The sequence below is a fragment of the Gossypium hirsutum genome, chromosome A01 (assembly GCF_007990345.1).
Source record: "Gossypium hirsutum isolate 1008001.06 chromosome A01, Gossypium_hirsutum_v2.1, whole genome shotgun sequence".
In the NCBI taxonomy this organism is placed as follows: domain Eukaryota; kingdom Viridiplantae; phylum Streptophyta; class Magnoliopsida; order Malvales; family Malvaceae; genus Gossypium; species Gossypium hirsutum.
The window spans coordinates 47,163,457-47,179,339 of NC_053424.1; the positions used below are offsets into that span (position 1 = coordinate 47,163,457).

The window sequence follows — 15,883 nt, forward strand, 5'->3', positions numbered from 1 at the left end:
GGATATATCTGCTTCGACAAAAGTCTCAGGCTGTGTAGTGTTTTGTTCAGTTTTAGCAACTTGTTAAAACTCAATTTGGGAAGACAATTAAACAGTTTCAGAGTGACTAGGGCAGAGAGTATCGAGCCTTCATGTCTGTTCTAGCTTTGCAAGGGATAGTTCATCGATTGACGTGTCCACATACTTTCGAACAAAATAGAGTGGCTGAACGCAAGTATTGCCACATTGTTAACATGGGCATCACTCTCTTGGCCCAAGCAAATCTATCTATAGAGTACTGGGGATATGCATTCTACTGTGCGGTTCACCTAATCAACCGACTTCCCACTCCAGTCCTAAAAGGACAAACTCCTTTTCAGGCCCTTTATAGATGCGAACCCAGTTATGATCATTTGAGAGTGTTCAGGTGTTGTTATTTTCCTTATTTATGTTTGTTTATGGCACATAAGTTGGAGTTTCAATCTCAACCGTCTACTTTCTTAGGGTATAGTGCTCAACACAAGAGGTAGCAGTGCCTTCTACTAACTGGTAAGATTGTTGTCTCACGGCATGTTGTGTTTGATGAGCATCATTTTCTCTCAACTGAGTCTGCTTTTGAGGGGAGTCTGCCATGTCATAGTCAATCTATTTCAATGTTGGTTCAGTTAGTTCGACCCGTTACTTCTCGGCTTGCCGAGCCCCCATCACTTTCTCAATCAGTTGTTTGCCCATTAACTGCTACTCTTGCCGCAGCTCAGCCTGGGGCTGGGTTTGATCGTGAGCCACATAGTTCTCCTATGCCTAATGATGTTGGGAGTAGGTCTTATGAAGGTCATGAATCTTCTTCTGCTAGTCAAACGAGTGCTATACCTGTAATCAATACTCACCCAATGGTGACTCGATCAAATGCTAGTGTTTTTAAACCCAAATCTATGACTGTTGAAGTTGTAGAACCCTCTACAATTGAGGAAGCATTCTTTACTTCCGAGTGGCGTGCGGCAGCTCAGGTTGAATATGATGTTCTGGTTCGTAATTCTACATGGGATCGCATTTCGTGACCACCTAATTGCAAGGTCATAGGGTGTAAGTGGCTTTTCAAGATCAAGAGAAATCCTGATGGTACTATTGCCTATCAAAAGGCCCAGCTGGTTGCAAAAGGATGCTCTCAAGTTCCTAGGTGTGATTTCAAGGAAACCTTTAGTCCAATAGTGAAACCTGCTACTATTCGGGTTATTTTGTCCATTACCGTCTCGAAAGGGCAAGTTGATGTGAACAATGCCTTTTTAAATGGCGATCTTGATACTAAGGTTTTCATGCATCAACCTCCGGGATATGAATAGTGTGATCCCAATGGTAAACCCTTTATGTACTTTCTGAAGAAAGCTTTGTATGGTCTTCGTCAGGCTCCTCATGCCTGGTTTGAAAAACTAAAATAGTTTCTTGTCTCGGTTGGCTTCGTTGTCTCAAAGTCTAATACATCTCTATTTGTTCGGGTAATATCTGGCTCCACCTTTTATGTTTTCGTATATGTAGATGATATTATAATCACTAGCAATTTGTCTACCTCTATAGATTGGTTTGTTCAGTTGTAAAATATTGAGTTCTCGCTTAAGGATATAGGTGATCTTCACTATTTTCTTGGGATAGAGGTTACTCGATCTTTCGGTTGTCTCCACCTTTGTCAAAAGAAGTATATTCGTGACATTCTTGAGCGCTATTCTATGATCACGGTAAAGAATGTACATACACCGATGATCAGCTCGTCTACCATGTCTAAGGATGATAGAGAGCGTTTGGAGGATCCCATTGAGTATAGAAGCCTTGTGGGTGCTCTTCAGTATGTTGTTCTAACTAGGCCTGATATTGCCTATGCAGTAAATCGAGTCTTTCAGTTCATGCATAATCTTACTACTGCACATATGGTGGCACTAAAACGCATTTTGCGGTATCTGTGTGGCACTCTTGACTTTGGGATAGTTTATCATCCGTCTGCTCAATTGTCCTTGGTTGGATATGCTGATGCCAACTGGGGATTAGATTTTGACGATCAGCGTTCAACATCCGGATACTATGTGTATTTAGGTCAAACTCCTGTGTCGTGGTTCTCTAAAAAGCAACAAGTGGTGTTTAGGTCCACGGCTGAGGCAGAATACAAGAACCTTGCTGCAGCCACCAGTGAGGCTACTTGGTTGGTTTCGTTGCTTCAACTACAAATTAAGTCTGATGATACTCCACATGTTTGGTGCGATAGCTCTAGTGCAATTGTCGTTGCGGCCAATCCTGTCTTACACTGTAAGTTCAAGCATGTTGAGCTAGATTTGTTTTTTGTACGTGTGAAAGTTGCGAATGGATCTCTTATGGTTGGTGACGTTCCCGTCTGCGATCAAGTGGCTGATGTTTTCACCAAGCCGCTGTCAGTAACATTTTTTTCTCGATTTCATCATCTTCTTCAAGTTTTACCTGTCTGGTCACTGGATGCATGATAGAGTTCAAATATTCTAGCTCAAGCAGTTAGTTAGTTAGCACCTGAAGTTGTTAATATAGCTTGCAAATTGTTGAAGAGCAGTTATATAAGCTCTTTATATATACAATGTATACAATGAACAAAGTCAGATTTTCATTCATAATATTAATCTCTTTCAGGTTCCCTTTTTTGGCTTTTATATTATTGATAGAATTGTAGTTTTATTTTAACTTCTCAAGGAATTTGCTTTTATTCTTTCACAATTCTGATAAAAATGGCTTTCTATATTTCTAATTTTTTGAGCTGAGATGAGTAATGCGCTTGCGTTTACATCTGGGTTTCGAATCTATTTTATCTCTGAGCCAATAAATTTTGGTAAAAATGGGATTCGAGAGTCCATTTTCATGTTGCTCTTGTTTATATGGCAATTAGAATTTACGGTGTTAGACAAATTTAATTTTTCATTTGTTTTTCAGGCAGTTAACTTTGTTCTGATTTGGCCACTGTCCAAGAACACTTATAGAACGATCACTACGGTGGCTTTGGAGTTATTGTTAATGGAAATTATACGGCTTGTTGATTGGTGGGCTGGAGTTAAGGTCATTTCCCTTGTTTAACTCGTATGCTTCGAATTTTTTAAGACAAATTTGATGATAAAATGCCTAAATGCTTTATACTTCCTTTTTGTTCATTGTCAAATCATGTTGATAATTATGCAAATATGAGTTGAAGTATTGCTGTGAAGCTTCATATCTTTTCGATCACCGATAGATGTTATACGAGTTAGGTGTTAATTATTGGCCCTTAGTGAGTCAACTTTTGTTAATGTGGGAAATGAACTTGTCATGGATCTCTTAAAAGATAATTTTTGATCTATGAGACATTTTGTTTGTAGATTAAAATGTTCGTGAATAATGAAAGCTTCAATTTAATGGGTAATACTAACATCAATCTCCATAGATAGGAACCTAGTTGTCAGTATTAGAGGTTACTGTTGAATATGTCTTATATTTCAGTCAAATAAAAGATTATTTGTAAGTCAAGTTAAACAAAATATATTTTTTTTATAAAAGATTTAGTATTTATTAGTATAATATATTTGACATTTATTAACATAATTTATTTGATTTACGAATTTAGTCTATAAATAGGCTCTTAGAAAATACATCTATTAGAAAACATTTTCATTTTTTGTATTCTTCGTTTTTTTGTCATTATAGTAAAATTATCTATACTCACAGTTTTCTATCCTCTTTAAAGGGTTTTTTTATGCTAAATTTATGTGTTCAATTTTTTAATTTTTTTCGCTATTTTTACTTATTCATTACTTAACAGATTGATCTCCAACAGTTACATAGATAATGTGTATTGTTCAATCATAAACGTTTGAATGATTTACTTGCCATATGCTATTAAAACTTTTTTCAGGTGAGGAACATGCCCTCCTCATATCCAATCATAGAAGTGATATCGATCGGTTAGCTGGATGGGTTTTGGCTTATGTCCGTATTTAATCTATATTCCAACTCGGAATCCTTTACATACTCTTTAGTTGAAAGAAGCATAAATTTGAAAAAGATCTACTTGGGATTTTGTTGTTTGGCATTCTAACTGCATTTCCTTTTTCTCTTAAAACATTCTGTGGCTAAGAGACAATTAAATTCGCTTTTGAGAGCGATCAGGTTGCCTTGGCAGTGTATTAGGCGTTATGAAGAATTCAGTAAAACTCCATACGGTATGTCTTATTCTTTATTCATTTGAAGTTTCAACCGTAAATATTGAGATTTTGTTGATTACCAATTCTTTGTCTTCAAGTTTGAATGATAATAGCTGTTGATGCCACTTACATGGTAATTTCTTACATAGCACGTGCCACGGTATACAGGTTCATGCACGAAACTGTGTGAGATAAGATAGCTTTGTAGGTAACTTACGAGTTAAATAAATGGGCGGCGAGTAAATTAAATTCTATTTTTTTCTTTCAAAAAAATAACAAAAATAGTGTTTGTGGTGACAATTAGTGTTCATTTTAGGCATCTGGGCATATATCTCTGTTTTACTTTTTTCTGTATACTTTTGAACGTTGCCTTTTATTTTCGTAAGTTTCTTTATAAAAAGAAGAAAATATGGTTTTACTTTTGCATGGTTATGAAGAATTAATTCATGTATGATATTTGCAAGTCATAGATTGGTCGATATGTATTGCGCCCTAAACCTGACCTGGACGATCTGATTCAAATTTCGAACGTCACATTAACCATTGAAGTGATTCTTCTTTTAAACCACCACAAAACACACTAAGCGACCAATCATACCACACAATTAATCATGAAATATTTTATAAAAATCTAATATTATGCTTCCGTTATGCTACTTTGATCAACAATCAATAACAAGATTAATTCACAATTTAATATTTAACGGGCGATTACCATAAAAACTTAAGTTAAATATACATGCACATAGTAGTGTATTTTTAAAAGGGCTATATTTGTAGGGACATGAAAAACTATTTCGCTTAAAAATATATAATTAGATTTAAAATGTAATAAATAGTAATATATTGGGAAAAATTCCATTTTACAAAGTTCAACAATAGTATTGTAGATTTATATATAAAAATCTTGTTTTAGAAGATTGATTAAAACCTTACACTCAATTTTTTTAAGTTATCATTCAATTAGTTCACAGGCAATTATCAGTTTACGTAATCTGTCCAATTTTATATTCATGCATACTGAACATTCAATTGTTTTCTAAAACACACACATTTAATATCTAAGTCTTACTGTCGCGTGTGAAATGATATGTGATTTGTGCAAGTATACACGTTGAATCAAGTAATAAAGTGATGAATGAGTATCATTCCCACGAGGATCAGATTGAGGCACAAAAGTGGTCAAGTTATTATAATAAAATGCGATTAATGCTATGGTAAACTAAGGTAAGTATGCAGTGATAATTCAAAGGAATGATCATGTATGCAATAAATGGAATTGATGAATAATTGGAAATGCTATGGCAAAAGTGAGAGCAATAATGAGAGTGATTATCCGAATAGGATATAAACAAAGAAATAAATAACTAAATATATTGTGGCAAAGATACTACGATAAAGAATAAGGATAGAGTGGTGTTGATTCAGAAGGTCGGGATTACCCAGAATCGACTCTTACTGTCAATAATGTCTTGGCAAAATCGTATCTACTTTACTGCACAGACGAGTTCTAAAATGGCTTGCCTCTCGCGAAAGCAAAACCTCAAATTACCTTGCCCATGTCTATAGGCTTTTTAGATATCTTACATGGGTTCCTTCTGTATGACCGTGACTCTATGTCTAGAGTCGACTATAAGTGTCTATCGAATACTTGCTCATTTCATTTAAATTTAATCCAACCCTTTCGGAATTAGAATCAACTTATAAGTATGTGAATAGTCTTTTATGTCTAGAGATCATTCGCATTTTAATTAAGAAAAAAGAAAAATCAAATGAAAAAGTAAAGCAAATTTAGAGATAAACTGCATCCATAAAAACTATTTAAGGTTTTATCGAAAGTAATCCTAACCCTTTAAGATTTAGCTCATGGGCTGGGAAATAAAATTCCAAACCAAAATATTATCCGACATTGTGTTCAACTACTTCAATTCAGTCTTTCGAAGGAACACTAATGGAAATAATGGAAGAACTTCAGGAAACAGCTTTTGCTTGCCTAATCTACCCTTCGGCAGCACAGTGTCCTATGATGGCTAAGAAGGACTGCCTTCGACTTTCTTTCTTTTGCGCAATCAAACCCTTATTTATGCCTAAAAATCCCTTTCCATTTTTTGGTTCGTCTTTTTAGGTTTCCTCCTTTGGCTTTTTGTAGGATTTTTCCCTAGGGTAAATCCAACAACCCATGTTTATCTTCTCTTCTTTTTGAATTCTTTTTTCAACAACCCAAGGTTATCCTCTTTTTTAAATTCTTTTTTCTAGGATAAAAACCAACAGCCCAAGATTATCTTATTCTCTTTCTTAGGCAGATTTTTCTGGTACAAGTACAGTTGGGCAGAAACTAGTACTTGTTAAGTGTTGACTCAGTCTTCTCAGTATTACCACAACATCCGTGTTGGCAAACTGTTAAACCTTTTGCCACGATAAACCTTCACTCCTTTATTTCTCATTCCTCAACCTATACCAACCAAACCACCAAACACAGCCCTGCCACAAGCAATTAAAAGTAACAAATAATAATACTTGAGATTTGTCCAAGCTTCTTATACAATTTTCTAAAAAATGCTAAAATAATATACTAAATGTACCTAAATACGAGCAATTGACTAGGTCTAAAGGCATGAAATATAAATCTTTTCAAGAGTTATTGCTTACATCAATGTCCAACGGCTCTTCCACCTACACTTACGAGTTAGTTGATCAATTAATCAAAGCATTCATCAAGCAATCATAATCTACCATTCAATCATCTATCTAAAGCACTAGTAAAAGTTTCAAATTAAACAAATTAAAGGTCCATATGTCCAATTACAACCCTAAAATTATAACTAAAACTAATTCTAAAACCCATAATTTGGTCCCACATTGGCTTCCTTATTGGGTTTGGGAACACAATGACATATTCAGGTATAGCCTTACTTTGGATCACTTGGATAACTTACTTCCACACCTCTTCATGAGCTAAGTTACTGCAATATTATAAAAGAGTGGGTGAGCTTATTGAAGCTCACTGAGTGCTCAAACATACTATAAATAAACACATCGATTAGGTTAAAGGGTGACATAATATAATGGTTCACATATTATTACAGTCTACACAAAATAATAACTCGCACGACACAACAGTTCTCATACAATTAGCAGTGCGCATATAACAAGTAATTTGCATAAAATGGGAAGATCACATAAATTATCAATTTGCATCAAATATCTGTTTATATAAAATAATAGTTCATACCAAATGACAGCTCATGCAAAATAATATTTCATATGAAATATTAGTTCATACTGAATAACAATTCATGCAAAATAACAGTTCATACTTCATTATAATTCATATATTTCAAATAATGGTAAATTTTCATTTTCATGATTATGAAACATATAGGGGAGACTCTATCACCACACATTAGATAAATGGATCTCCTTATAACGCCTCACTTTTGGACTCAAAAAGCCCTACGTTTTCTCTAATATAAGTGTAGCATGAATGTTCACACTCTCCAACACTCCCAACATAGAGCCTTGCGATGTCTCCGTTGAATAGAGGTATGCTCGGCATTACCTTGTCTCTCCAACGCTATCTCTGGGCACAATGCCCATCCCAATAATGAGGGTGAGTACTTACAATCCTATGGCATGCCAACTATATCCATTGGCTCCATAAGGTCACAATGCCAACATATCTCTTTAACACATTCACAATATTCGGTATAATAGTGTTCGCAATTAAGCAGAGCATTATAACACAATTCGCAATTAACAATTCACAATAGAGCATTGTTCGCAAATAATATAACTTTCATGGAAAATATATTGCACACATAACACAGTTCACATATCATTCATGACATGGCTCACATAAATCATTGTTATCATATTTTATTAGCATAGGACATGCAACAGTTTAGCTTACATACAATACAACTTAAAATCTCACAATACATAGTTTGGCAAATTAATACAATTCACCATATTAATACAGATCACCAAATTAACACAGTTCGCCTTAATAATATAATTTGCTAAGGTAACATGGTTCACAATATAACACAGTATACAAATATAATTGGCTCGCACTACAGTTGAGCTCGCACCTAACATTTCGCGATAATATAATTCTACACTAATCAAAGCTTGCATTATCATAGGGCTCATAATTCACATATTGCTTCGTGCATGCATAGATATACACATTATCAATAAAATTCACATGTTAAAAGAGTTCACATTATTATTATTTATATTAATTCTCAAACATTACAAAACCCATCCACGTATATATATTATATATATAACAAGACCTTTGTACATACATATATATTATATATAACAAGATGCATAAATATATTATATATATACGTATCTGTTTAAAGCCCTCCGTCACATCAAATTTCAGCACATTCCAAGTGCCATATACGTGGGTATATATATTATATAAACCAATTCCCCTACACATATATAATCATTAAACGCATATATATTATATAATAAGACCCTACACGCATATATATTCTATATATATAACAAAACCCACGCATATATAAGTATTATGTATATAGCAGGACCCTTTTACTCATATTTATATATTATATTTATAACAAGACCATGTACACTTATTTATATTATATACGTACCTATTTATTAGTACAATAGCTCACGCAATTGTTCATACCTACAAATATGTACGCGCACACGCACACGCGCAACCTTTAAGTATTTAATTTCACACACTTGTCACGTCAAATTCTATAGTTTACAGTTACGATTTGTCTATTTTATTCCTATAATTACATTCACATTTTAAATTTATGCATTTGACTCATTAAAATCGCACAGCATGCATACTCTACATTAAAACAAATTTGCAATAGTTTGTGGAATGATAAAAATGTGCAAGTGTACACAATCGCAACAAGTAATAAAGTGACAAGTAAATATCGAGTTATCGTACCCACAGAGACTGTGAAAAGAATTATTTATGAATACAATTTTAAAAACACTTTGGTAAATAAAAATATTTTGATTTGAGTAGGTGATTAAAAATTAGGATTTTAACTAAGTAAAATAAAATAAAATAAAAGTTCCAATGCACGATTTCAAAGGATAGTTTTAATCAAGATGGCATAATTGTGCTAGATTAATTACATTTCTTAACTTAAAATTATTAAACTCATGTTTATGTTATTATGAATAAATTCACGAAAACTCGGTAATTTGCTAACTTATGAACATACTTACCTACCAAAATCCATGTATCTCTTGATTATATCTCTATGTCAATTCAACCAATTAAACAAATTTTAATAAGCAAATTTGTTCATGCACATACATACCTATGAAATTAAAATAATCTCTTGTACATATCTCTATGCCAAATCAAACAATTAATTTAATCTCATAAGCACATAAAAGATTACGTGAGGTAACAATGTATTTCTACCTTGAAACAGTTGAATCACAATAACCTTGCAAGTTATGCAAGGCTAATGTATCTTTAAATATCGTTGCTATTTTAACCCTCAGCTACCTTAGATGATTAAACATGCACTGATTAAATATTGTGTCAGCTAATTACAATTTCAATCCGTTTAAATAATTAATTCATTAGTTACCTTACAATTGTAATGCAAGAATAACTTAGTCATGGTTTTACTTAATCAAACATCTTACCGAGGCCTATAACAACACAAACACAATTTTAATAAATTAAGTGGACAGAATGCAATCAACCTAACACAAATTAAATTTAATCCATATTAATTAATTTAAACATATAAACACCACAAATATTCATAGACATGTTCATAACAACAACAACAATAAAATTAAAACGATAAGGAACAAGAATCAAATCTGGTGTTTCACCAAGGCTTGACTAGTTTGCTCCTCTCCTCCTCCTCCGCTTGTTCTTGTTGAACCGAGGCTTCCACGAACGCTTGAATGCTACTCCAAATGGTGCTTGAAGAACTCTTTTCCAAGAGGTGAAATCGACTAAGGAATGGGGAAGAAAATGAAGAACAATGGAAGGGAATGAAGAGAGAAAAGTGAGAGAAAAGTGAAGAAATAAATGAGTTTGAGATCTATTTGAAATGAGAAGCCAATGGAGGTATTTATAGGTTAAGTATGCTGCTAAAAATAGCAAAAATCATCAGCCATAGAGTCCCCCTATGGCCAATCACACATGTAGCAAGTTTGAATGTTTCAAACTTGCTATTTTAATGTAGGGGCAAATCTAGGAAGGCATGATAAGTGGAGGGGTTTGAATGCAAATTTAAGAAGTCTTCAAAAGTTGTTTTGCAAGCCAAATAATCAGCAAAACAAGCTGATTGAGTCAGCATGTGGGACGGTTTTGGGCAGCCCAGTGTTCAGTTGGATCGATTTTCTCGGTTTAGCTCAACTGAGCCTCTTTTCATAATTAATTAATAATAATTATTTAACTCAAAATAAATTGTATTAAAATTAAAATTAATTATATTATGAATTAATATTCATAATTTGGACCATCTTCAGCTGAAAAATTAATTCGCCTTGATGCTTTAAAAATCGCTTCTCGATTTTGCGCTTCTAGTAATGTCTATCGAGCCAAATTTTGCCCTTTGTATAAATCTGTCAAAAATGATCAAAATTAATCAAAATTTATTATAAAATTAATTAAAATTAAACATGTTAATAATTTAAGTACAATTTAATTATTTTATAATTATTATATATTTTTTGACAAGAATTACTACGAATTTGCATGAATTTAAGTTAAAAAAGCATAAAAAAATGTGTGTATTTTCGTGTTTCCAGTTTGCACCAAGAAAAATCAAGGTTCACATAATAATTAAGGTGGGGTTTGCATGCATATGTTACCATAGTCTACATTCTGAAGTTTAAATGCAATATATCAGACCACTCATTTTAGCAACCATTGCTTCAATTGCCATGCTCAAGTAAGCTTTTATTTGCCTTTGTCATTGGTTGTGGAGGCTCTCAAATGAATTGACACTTTTCATAAACATCAATTACATTACAAAGGCATCACTAACAATAACAAACACAATAAAATCATTCCAAAATCATAGATCAAAGCGTATTAACCTCTATATCGAAAATTTAACTAGTTTTGCCGTGATAGGTGTTTAACCACTCACATTTTACTTCTAAGCTTAGAATTCAACTTCATACATCCTAAATATCAGCTAATTACATATCTAAACCATCAATTTTACCCGATTTCATCGATTTAATTTTTTTGAAAAAATCAAGCTTATGTGATCTTTTAGAAAGGGAAAAACATTCAGTTTACTTAAATTTATTAAGAATTTGTTAAATTAAGATCAAATACCTTTTAATTAGATTATAATTAGTTAGAAATCACTTTAAAACCAAAGTTTAGCCAAGAAATACAAGATGTACCATTTTCAAGCAAAAAATCAACTTAAAATCAAGTGATATATTGAGATCTTAATTAAATCATTTAATTATCGAATTAAAACAACAACTCACTTAGTTTAATCATAAAAAGTTAGAATCTCATCTCAATTTTGTAAAATTGACGAGTTATGGAGCTAATTCGATCTAAAATATGTAAAGATCTCTTAAGGATTTTAAAGATGAAAACATGAGTTTTCTTCAAAATGGAAAAGAGATTTTGTGTTTAGAGAGTTTAGCAATAAAAAAGGATGAACTAATTTTGGGAGAAAAGTTTTGATGTTTGACAAATTTCTGAAGAAGATGAAAAATAGGAGGGAAGGACATGGGGGTTGTTAAATAGGCAACCCATTTTTAAAAATTGGGCTATTGCCCATTTAACCACCTCTAGTTTCTTCTTTTTTTAAAATAAGTCCTTATTTTTTAATTAAAATCAATTTCAAAATTATTTTGAAATCAAGCCTCGCTTTTAAAATCCATTTTGACCAAATTAGTTCCTGTACACCAAGTTTTAATTTCTTAACCTAAAATTATTAATTCTAATTATTTTAATATTTTATTTAATTAATTCTTAATTATTTAATTATCTAATCTAATTATAGTTTCCAGTTCATTTACTCTCAATTTACTTACTCGGTTCTCTTAACCCAGTTTTTGGGGTGTGACAATGTGGTTTTCTGAGTATCTATTTTTGGAACCAAACTGAGTCAAAAGATGAAAACAGTTTAAAGGTAGAAGTTTGCTCATTAGATTGTATACATATATAGATGACCATAAGTGTTGCTGTATTTACTTTATTTTAGACCACATTGTCTGTCTCAGTTAAAATCTTAGTGTAATTATATTTGCAGACAGGCCTTAAACGTTTGAAGAACTTCCCACGGCCTTTCTGGTTGGCACTTTTTGTAGAAGGGACTCGCTTTACTGAAGCAAGGCTTCTAGCAGCTCAAGAATATGCGGTATGACAAGGATTGCCTATACCTAGAAACGTTTTAGTTCCTCATACTAAGTTCTGATTCTTTCTGCTCTGTTTATCTTCAATTCCATGCCATCTTTTTCTACGTACCTTCTTGATAACACTCTTTGCATGTATCAATAATATTTTCAACTTTACCTTAAAGGATTTTGTTGTATCCAGCCAAAACTTTCTGGCCAATGCAAGTCCCTTGCTGCTTCGGCACAGTGGTTCAATACTTAGCAAGCATTACCAGAGATACATCAGTTATCCCTCACATATGCCTGAAATATCATCATTATTTGTGTTGCTTCAGGGATTTGTTACAGCTATAAGTAATTTGGGTTTGTTTGTCCCAGCTATTTATGATATTACAGTGGCTATTCCGAAAACCTCACCTTCACCTACATTGCTTAGACTTTTCAATGGGCAATCTTCAGTGGTAAGTCAGATTCCAAGCTAACTCTGTAATGCAACATGTATTAATTTAAGACCAAAAGTTGCTTTTTCTTTGTTTTCTATTGATATGTTCTTGGAGAATTTTCCACTGGTCTTATTGAGGATTTTGCTTCTAAATTCTGCATGATTCTGAAATTTATTCGGAGTATAAAGGCATAATTTGCTTCCAAATATCTCTATGGTCAGACCTTTTGGCATCCTAGGAGCGAAGGCCAACAAATTTGTTGGTCATTGGCTTTTCATATATTAGATAACTACTAGTGGTTAGTTTTACAGCTACCGAATTGGCCTAGTTGCTAGGTTAGTATTGAAGAACTCGCTGAGAATATAGTCTTTAGGTCATGGTGGAAAAGTTTTTGCTTTTCATTCTTCTGCTGTTGACATGTAAACGTTATTCTGAAGTTGTGATGATTAAACCTACAACTATGATTGTCATTGATCTCAAATATCCTATTCGATAATCGAATGGGTTGCAGTTCTAGCAGGTTTATTTAAATTATTAAGATATTTTCACCACTTGCTTGCAGGTGTATGTACACATTAAGCGGCGTCTCATGAAGCAACTGCCTGAAACGGACGAGGCTGTTGCGCAGTGGTGTAAAGATATATTTGTGGAGAAGGTGAGTACCACTACGACTGAACAGTTTATTTTGGATTTTTAGGGAAATGCTGCTAAAAGTATTACCGCAGTACGGCAAAATGCCACAAGAAAGGGCAGAAGTTATGATGCCACCTTTAGCGGCATCTGTAATGTAAAACGCCTAACCTAGTGGCATTTATATTTGGTATTTGCTGGCGTGCACCGCAAAAATCAAAAAATGTCATGCATATCCTCATTCAGCGGCATTTATTGTTGCAACCACCACTAAAATCACGACATTGAGCAGCGTTTCTTAGTTAAAAACACCCCTAATAGTCATGATTTTGGTGGCTTTTCCAATAAAACACTATCAAATTATCAAGATTTTGCAGCGTTTACCAAGAAAATGATGCTAAATGTCATAATTTAAAAATAAAAATGTTACATCGTTAAATTTTTATGAAATAATTTAGTCACATTACTGCAACAACGCCACTGTATGCTGAATTGGCGTTGATTTTATTAGAATGCTACCAATTGTATTGTGAAACACAGCATTCTGATCTATAAATGGCAGAATCTACGTTCACGCAAAATAAAAAAAAAAATTGCATAATTAAAAAGGCATTTAGTGTCTTTTTTTTTTCCTTGGAAAAACCTCCAATGATTGTACTTTTAGGAGTGTTTGGGTGGTAAATGCTACGACATACGGAACCTAGTGGTGTTCCACTAGGAAACACCGAGACAATATTTCTTTATATGTACATTTTTCTGTAGTGAATGTTGTCTTGGTCGTCTTCTATTCATGTTGTAAATAATTATATGCTTCGAAATGAAAAGAAGGATTGCTATGAACCTTAGATAATGTCATCTATAAAGGATTACTATAGTGCTTGATGTATTTCATGCATTATTTCCTACTTAAGAGTTCTTTTTCACCCTCATATAGGACAAGTTATTTGACAAACATATAGCTGAGGACACTTTCAGTGATCAACCATCTAAAGATATGGATCGACGGCCGATCAATTCTCTTTTGGTAAGATTCTTTCAATGCCAAATTAACCAATCTTCATTTCAATTTCCTTTTAGAAAATAAAAATAAAATCGCTTGATTAACCTGGCAAAATACTTGAGTAGAGCAGTATTATACTTGAAGCTAGCTCACTCAACATCTTGAACAACTACAAATGGTTAAATAACCCGAACCCATCGGATTTTGACCTAATCTAACCCTATATGAGCAGAATCTTTTTCAATGTTCACCTTGCTCATTGCCATCCCCTGCAAACGACTCAAGCTAAGTGAACAAAATTCGAGTTTTTCTTTTTCAAACTAAATCCAAATAGCATATGAACACAAATGTGTCGACAACACCTCAGCTGTGGCATTGTCTTGTTTGTAAAATATTATTCTTGGTCAGATTATTACGTCTTGGGCATGTATTGTGGCTTATGGGATCCTTAAATTTCTTCAATGGTCTTCACTTTTATCATCATGGAAGGGCATTGCATTGTCGGCATTTGGTTTGGCCAATGTTACCATCCTCATGCAGATATTGATTCTCTTCACCCAATCAGAGTGTTCAAACCCTGCCGCAAAGGTTGCTCCCCGTAAGCCGCCCAAGAACGATCCCCAGAGTCCTAATTCTCTATGGAAGTCACCTCTGGCTTAATCCATTTTGTAAAATTCATTACTACATTTTACGTGGGGTTAAAATTTGATACACCTTTCGTGTATAAATTCATACACTACAAAAAGTCACACACTAACACCTCGTTAAAAAATCCTTAAAAACAAATATAAATAATTAAACTATTCAAGGGTTAATTAAATTTATTTATAGGTGACATTACATAATTCATTGATAGTGTATAAACTTAGCTGTCAATCAATTAAATATAAATTATTTTTCTTGTAGTTACAAATTTCAAATGCAATCAAAGTTTATGTAACTGCAATGTTTAATTAGTAAATAACTATTTTTTGTATGAATAAGATAATTAAATTCTTTCAAATTATATGATATTTATATAGAATATAATTTTTTTATATAATACTTAAAATTATTTATATATTTTTTTAGTAAAGCTGGGCTAACATTAAAAACAAACAAAGTCCAAGAAACAGGACCGAAACCATCAAACAAACCAAACAAAACTAGAACGAAATAAAATAAAAAACCAAAAGAAGCCCAGCTCAGAGACAACCCCCAAGCAACAATCAACATAAAAATCAAGCGGAAAAACCAAAGAGCTGTTCCACACAAAACCAGCTGGCAAATCAAACAAAAGATGAAGCGTCCCCAAAAACAAC

The 15,883-nt window shown here is 33.2% G+C and overlaps 1 pseudogene; it reads left to right on the plus strand.

The window, feature by feature from the left end:
• Positions 1-2,751: 2,751 nt before the first annotated feature.
• LOC107917427 (1-acyl-sn-glycerol-3-phosphate acyltransferase 2-like) lies at positions 2,752-15,480 on the plus strand (annotated as a pseudogene).
• The last annotated feature ends 403 nt before the right edge of the window (positions 15,481-15,883 follow it).